Below are 7,193 nucleotides of genomic sequence, written 5' to 3'. Positions count from 1 at the left end.
TTGTCAGCTGGTGGTCTCCACTCAAGTACTTTCTTAGTCTAGCTACGTGGCCTGTCCATTTCGATTCGATACCTCCTTCGCCGATCCAAGCATTGCTCTTACCATTTTTCGTTGATGTATCTTTAATTTTCTCGTAGAGCTGTAGAGTTGATGCGCACATATTTTGTTTTGATATAAGCGTTTTTTGTGCCAAATTACAATAAATATTTACAGATTTTGTTGCAAAATTAAAAAGCAATATCTCACCTGTTTTGATCCCATAATTATCAATTTCTTCTTTAAAATGTTCTGTTAAGCAACGAGCCGCTTCTCCGCCCCTCCAAGCAAGCTCAACTGCTGCAATAAAGTAAAATTTACGCTGCAACCTGGTTGGAGTTGTCTCATCCCATAAGTAGTCCGTAGTACTCGTCCATATTTAAAGAAGCTGAACTTGTTTTCCTTTTTTCTTCATGTTCCTGGAGACTTCTCCTTTTCGCATTTCGAGCGTCTCTAGCTGGCTTAAAGGTAATGTCGTGGAATGGGTCGAACACGATATTAAATTCTTGAAAATATTTTTCCTGTAGTTTTTTGGCAACGATATTCCACATTACTTTTACACACAGTTCTTTATAGTCTTTTCCATTAGCTTTACGCATGTTCCATGCCCAGTCCTTGAGGATTAAATTTAGCTCGCCTGTAGTTGTTGTCTGGAGTAATTGGTAATTTTTTGCTTGGCAAAATTCCATAAATTGCTTCCAGATCGATGTGTGAGTCTTCTGAGTTTTAATGGAACACTATTTTCAACAGCCGCGTTAATTTTACTTTCGGAAACATTTCCAAACCGATTCATTTTGAGTTTAAGTTTAAAACTAATTAACTAATTAAACTATTTGAGTACACTATAGTCTTAGTATTTCACTTATTGTTGATTAGACCACCCGTTTGGACAGATCAGATGGCAACAGACGCTTCAGCCTGCGCTGTTCCCTAGCCTCGCCCGATTTTATTTGTCTAGCTAATGCGTTGGGATGCACTGCCAGTCTCTCGCTGTATCTCACACTGTATCGTTGGACAGTTGCCAATACGGACTCCATTGGAATGTCGTGTAATATTATTTCGTTGGAAATGTAGAAAGGCGCATCAACAATCATACGCAATACTTTGTTCTGGTTAGAGTCACTAGCGGAATACCATAAGTCCAGATGGGCTTAAGAATGGATTGGTAGAGCAACAGTTGGTTGTCGAAAGAGAGTTTCGATTTACGGCCTATCAACCAGTACATCTGACTCAGTTTCAATCCTAGTTGTTTGCGTTTTGTGAATATATGTTTTTTCCATGTAAGACGCCTGTCTAAATGCATGCCAAGATACTTAGCTTCTTCTGCTTGTGGGAGCTGACAGTTATTGATTTTTACTGGCGGACAGGTTTCTTTCCGTAGAGTGTATGTGACATGAACGGACTTTGTTTCGTTGGCTTTTATGCGCCATTTTTTTTAGCCAGATTTGCAACTTGTTAAGGTTCAGTTGGAGGTTTCTTGAAGCAGATACAGGATCCGTATGGGAGGCCAAGACAACAGTGTCGTCAGCCTATGTCGCCACCGAAGTCGTCCTTGTTGTGGGTAGGTCCGCAGTGTATAATAAATATAGTATCGGGCCGAGCACGCTACCTTGGGGAACACCAGAATGTATGGGATATAACTTGTTGTATTCGTTGCCATGCTTGACTTGAAAGTGCCTCTCCGATAAATAAGATTCTAAGAGCAGATAGTAACAATGAGGAAATAGTTTCTTTATTTTTATCTGCAGCCCAGTATGCCACACTTTGTCAAAAGCCTGTGATATTAAGAAACGCAGCGGAACAGTACCGTTTCGCGTTTAGATCTCTGTTGATATGACATACCACACGATGTACTTGTTCTATTGTTCCATGCTTGTTACGAAATCCGAACTGGTGATTTGGAGTAATTTTTCTTTCTTCTATTACAGTGTTTAGTCTTTTGGCAAATAATTTTTCGAAGACTTTAGAAAGCATCGGTAGTAAACTTATGGGCCTGTATGACGAAACTTCCTCAGGCTTTTTCCCTGGTTTAGGAATCATGATGATTTGGGCAACTTTCCAGGCGGAAGGAACGTTATTGAGTCGCAATATGGCATTAAATGGTATAAGTTATTAGTTTAAAACAATTTTCGGGCAACTCTCAAGCAATTGAATCTATTTATAAAGAGATCAGTCACTGGTGTGAAACTCTACATGTCATTCATTAACTTTGTCAAATGTAAAGCTCATTGCCTTATTGGCAGATTGCTGATGTATCTAGGAGTAATAAAAAAAAAGTTTCAGTTGAAAAATTAATAAATTCGTAAGCGTCGTTTGTGATTTTTGTTGTTGGTAACGGTACCTACATAGCAACACAGCATAGAAACCATCAAGTTTGTTTTTACAAGGCAACTTGTCAAAATTTACATTTGTTATACTAATTCTTGATAGCGATTGGTCAAAATTGATAGGAAAGAAATAATCGGATAAATTTTGTCTGTAGGTACGAAATCAATGTTGCCTAGCAAAACCACGTTAAACCAGCACAAGATTAAATATACCGAGCTTTTTAGTGCAGAGTATTTTTTGATGCTGGTGTTTTGCTTAAGGAAACAATGTTTGATACAAATGCACGAAAAATTTATCAGAAAAATTTGAGGTCGAATTAAATTCTACTGGACAAATGCCGGAATTAATCTAATTATTGCACACTTTAACCATAGTCTTATTAGTTCATGCTCTCTCTCACTGAAGTTGTAAAGTATTTCAATATTTATTTCAAAGAATACATTTAATTAAAATCAAGAAGGAAGTCGTTAAAGTTGTTTACGTTTAGCATTTTTTGCCTTTCGGCAACGTTAAAGCTCAATGTCGAAAAATGGATTGATCATCTTTTAGCAATAATTGAACATTAGCAGTTCTGTTCCAAACTGTCTTCACTGAATACTCTTTGTAATCTTTCCATGCATTCTACGATTTTTAACGTCGGAGTGGTCTCATCTAACACGTAGTTAGCAGTACAAAAAAAAGTAGTTTGGCGCCATATAGACTTTCTAGTGTTAACTGAACGTGCTGCTCCGAAAAAGGTAAATCTCGTATTTCTTCATGTGATTTTGTACTAAATCGATATAAACAATTATTTAAACTTATTTTGATTAATTTTTGTAAGTATGTGCTGACAGTGTGGCAGTCACGGGTATCAAACAAACTGGTCATATTTCCATAACAACACTGACAAAAAACCGTTATCGCGATAAAAAACCGGATTTTATCGATGTCAACAACACTTTTGTCAGTAGTAAACTGTCCTGAGTGGATGAAAATTTCCCGTTACTATGAATGAGTGCATTTGTGCAGACAAAATCGTATTTTTTTGCGGAAAAGTTTGGCAAAGTCAGTTTTTGATTTTTTACTGCTAAACCGTGCATTGCGTGGTAAGATAAAAGGTTATAAATGATGAAAATCATATATTTAAATCTCGTTTTTTCGGTAGATTTCAGTAATACTAAAGAAACTTGACTTTTATAAAAAGTTTTCAAAGAAAAAAGCATAAAGTTCATATAATTTTCGTCCACAAGTGCAAAAAAAAAGGCAACTACACGTGGTGTTCCCAGGCGGTCACCCATCCAAGTACTAACCACGCCCTACGCTGCTTGACTGCGGTGATCGGACGGGAACCGGTATATCCAGCGTGGTATGGCAGTTGCCTATAAAATTATCAATAACCGAGTAATAAAAACCACCAAAAGTGTTGGAGAAATGCAAATGTCATTTTCATGGTTGAAATGAATGGCTAAATTATCTCAGAGCTGTAGCTAGTTTGTAAAAAGATGATATAACCGACTTCAAAGAAAAAAGCATAAATTTCATATAACTTTCGTCCACAAGTGCAAAAAAAAGGCAACTACACGTGGTGTTCCCAGGCGGTCACCCATCCAGGTACTAACCACGCCCTACGCTGCTTGACTGCGGTGATCGGACGGGAACCACAACAACAACAACAAATACATTTATTTACACAATTAGAATAGTAAAGAACAAACTATAAACATATAAAAACTAAGTAATTGAAGTATTGATTCTCACAATACGCCGGGCGTACAAAAGAGAATCATTTTATAAACACGATTACATCATGCCGGTCGTTGTAATGGACCTTAAATATGTCACAATATGTTTAGGAAGTTTAGACGTAGACGCATAGTTTAGTCTCCCTCCTGGGTTATGACCCTTATGTAGACATTTGAGGATCTCTATAATCGGAGTCGGAAAGAGGCGTAGGTATAGAAATTGATTTTAGTATTGATATTAAGTTTTTATAGGCTGGAAAAATTCACACACAAAAAACCAGCTTAAGTTTGTTTAGGTACAGTAGCGCGCTTATCAATTTTCAGTTTTTATAGTTTGGTGATAGGGTGATTTGAACTCGCCCAAAAACAGTCAACAAGAACAACAGGTGTTTATTGTTTATATGATATGGAATCTGCCGTTAGATGTATATATAGTAAAGATTTTGCCGCATTGGAATTTTAATAATATTCGATAGGAACCCTGTTTTGAATAGGTATACACATTGCTTTCGATTTGCTCTAACTAGATTTATTATTTATTTTTATATTTAAATTAGGGAGGATGCCATGGTTCGTAGTAGAGAGACAATTTTTTGTATGGCGGACCATGCTTTGTGATATTATCAGGATCATACCTCACTTGGGTTAGGTTTCGTGTGATTGGTGATCCAAAAATTTTGCATCTGTAAAATTTTTCAGATAGAATATTAATATGATCTGATATGTATTCGATCCCTGTGAAATCATGCAAATCGCTAATTCGTGCATATCTGTCGGCAGAGAGTACTCCCCTCAGAATTCGATTTTGGAATTTTTGTAGTCGTTGTCGTTGTGTGTCCGATATAGAGCACCAAACGGGCGCTCCGTAGGTTAATGTTGGTCTAATAATTAATTTATAAATGAGTAATTTATTATATGGAGAGAGTGGAGACTTCGGGCATGTCAGAGGGTATAGTTTCTGTTGTGCGGAAAAGGTACGCGCTAGAGTGAATGAAACATGGTCATGGAAATATAGGCGTTCATCTAGCTTGATTCCTAAATATTTTGCTACTTTCTGTTGAGTGATTGGTATTCCTTCCACAATAAGTGGGTTAAAAATACGTTGATTCGTGAACTTTTTTGTAAAAACGACCAATTCAGTTTTATTTGGATTCATTTTCAGTTTCCATTTTGCAAAGTAGGGAGATATTAGTGTAAGATGGTGTGCAAGTCGTTGCTTGGCGGCTTGTGCATAGAAACTACTAGTATATATTGCCGTATCGTCAGCATATAAGGCCAAATTTGTCGTTGGAGATTTTGGAAAATCGGCAACATACAATATATACAAAAGTGGAGACAGGACCGATCCTTGGGGTACTCCTGATTTAATATGTTTTACATTTGAAAGACTAGTTTCCACTTTTATTTGAAATGACCGGTTTTCTAAATATGAATGAATAAGTGAAATAAAATAAAGAGGTAAATTATGCACTACAGCAAGTTTATAAATAAGTCCTGCATGCCAGACGGTGTCGAATGCTTTTTCCATATCTAACAGAAGAAGTGCTGTGTTCATTTGTTTATTATATGCTTGAAAAACGTCGGTAACTATTTTAGCAGCCAAAAGGGTAGTGTTATGACCGGGGCGGAATCCAAACTGTTCCTTCGGAATAAGTTTTTGTTGATCGGCAATTTTTCTTACACGATGCAAAATTACTCTTTCAACAACCTTTGACAATGTGTTAAGGAGTGAAATGGGACGGTAGGATGAAGGAGAAGAGGGATCTTTACCAGGTTTACGAATCGGTATCACTAGTGTACGTTTAAACTGCATAGGAAAATATTGGAGACGTAGAATGCTATTTATTATATGCATAAGTTGCACAATTGCTTTTTGGGGGAGATTTTTAAGTAGGCGATAAGGAATACCATCTGGCCCTGGGGCTTTATTGTTTGGGAATGTTTTTAAAATATCATAGATTTCTTTGGGGTTTACTAAGAGTTTTTCCATAACACGAGGGGGGATTGGATAGGTTTGAAGAGTGAATTTGTTTTTAGTTTCAGTGATATGTTCTTGTTCGGTGGTTGTGTCTGGTAATTCGCTATATACTGACTCCATGTGAGTGGAAATTGCTTCTGCTTTGCCAAGGTCTGACAGATAGTCGACTCCATTATAGGAAATGACATCAAGTTTTTCGCGCTGTTTATTAAGTTTTCTGGTCATTTTCCAGAGCGACTGATCTGTTATTGACAATTCACTTAGAGTTTTCGTCCAGCATTCATTTCTGTAAGCACGAATTTTTTGCTTAATAGAGGATGTAACGGCCGTTATTCGAGCTTTGTCTACCTCCCTCCTAAAACGTTGCCATTTTTTACGAATTTTATTTCTGAACTTGATTAAGTCGATGATTTCTTGTGGGAGATTGTCTAGTTGTGGGCTATTTGGAATTTTAGTAGCTAAACGGTCTCTTTCGCGTTGAATGAGTGAAATAAATCTATCTACTTCATTGTCAATTTGCATTGGTGTTGATATGTCACTACGAATATTTATGTGCTGTGATATGTTTTTTCTGAACAGGTTCCAGTTAAGGCTCTTGTATGAGTAAATGAAGTTATTTATTTTAGTACGTCCGCTTTTCCAGGTCAAGTGAATTGGTAAGTGGTCAGAGCTAAGAGCATTGTCAGTCGTAGGATCAGTTAAGTCACGCAAACCGTAGTTTAGTCCCAGGTCTATATGTAGGTGTCATTCCATTAGAGGGGTAGTGGGTCGGTGTGTCAGTATGTAATAGTTGGACGTCATCACGAGCCAGGACAAAATCTGCTAAGACAGTGCCTCGGCGATTTTGTCGTCTGTTATTCCAAAGTCTGCTACGCGCATTAAAGTCGCCTAGTATTAAAGTTCTTTTCCTGTAAGGAAAAAGTGCTTCAATGTCGTTCAGAGAAAAATTTCTCGTCGGGGGTGCGTATACACTGGTAATTATTATTCCACTTTCTAGTTCAATAGAGACGTGCTCGATCGGCGATTGAAATTGATGCAGTAATTTATAGTTTATACTATTTTCAATTAAGATTAAGACACCTCCCCCTCTATTGTTGGGTCTATCAACACGTTCTATTTTATAATTTCTC

General features: G+C 37.2%; 1 non-coding gene across 1 annotated transcript; it reads right to left on the bottom strand.

Annotated features, from left to right (window-relative positions):
• Nucleotides 1-3,604: 3,604 nt before the first annotated feature.
• LOC145740513 (5S ribosomal RNA) lies at nt 3,605-3,723 on the bottom strand. Its single transcript, XR_014181452.1, has one exon. It is a non-coding gene; the product is annotated as a 5S ribosomal RNA (ribosomal RNA).
• Nucleotides 3,724-7,193: the final 3,470 nt, after the last annotated feature.

The sequence above is a fragment of the Ips typographus genome, linkage group LG1 (assembly GCF_016097725.1).
Source record: "Ips typographus isolate SLU linkage group LG1, UJ_Ityp_2.0, whole genome shotgun sequence".
Classification (NCBI taxonomy): domain Eukaryota; kingdom Metazoa; phylum Arthropoda; class Insecta; order Coleoptera; family Curculionidae; genus Ips; species Ips typographus.
The sequence above is the reverse complement of the archived record's forward strand: the minus strand, read 5'-3'. Positions and strand labels throughout refer to the sequence as shown.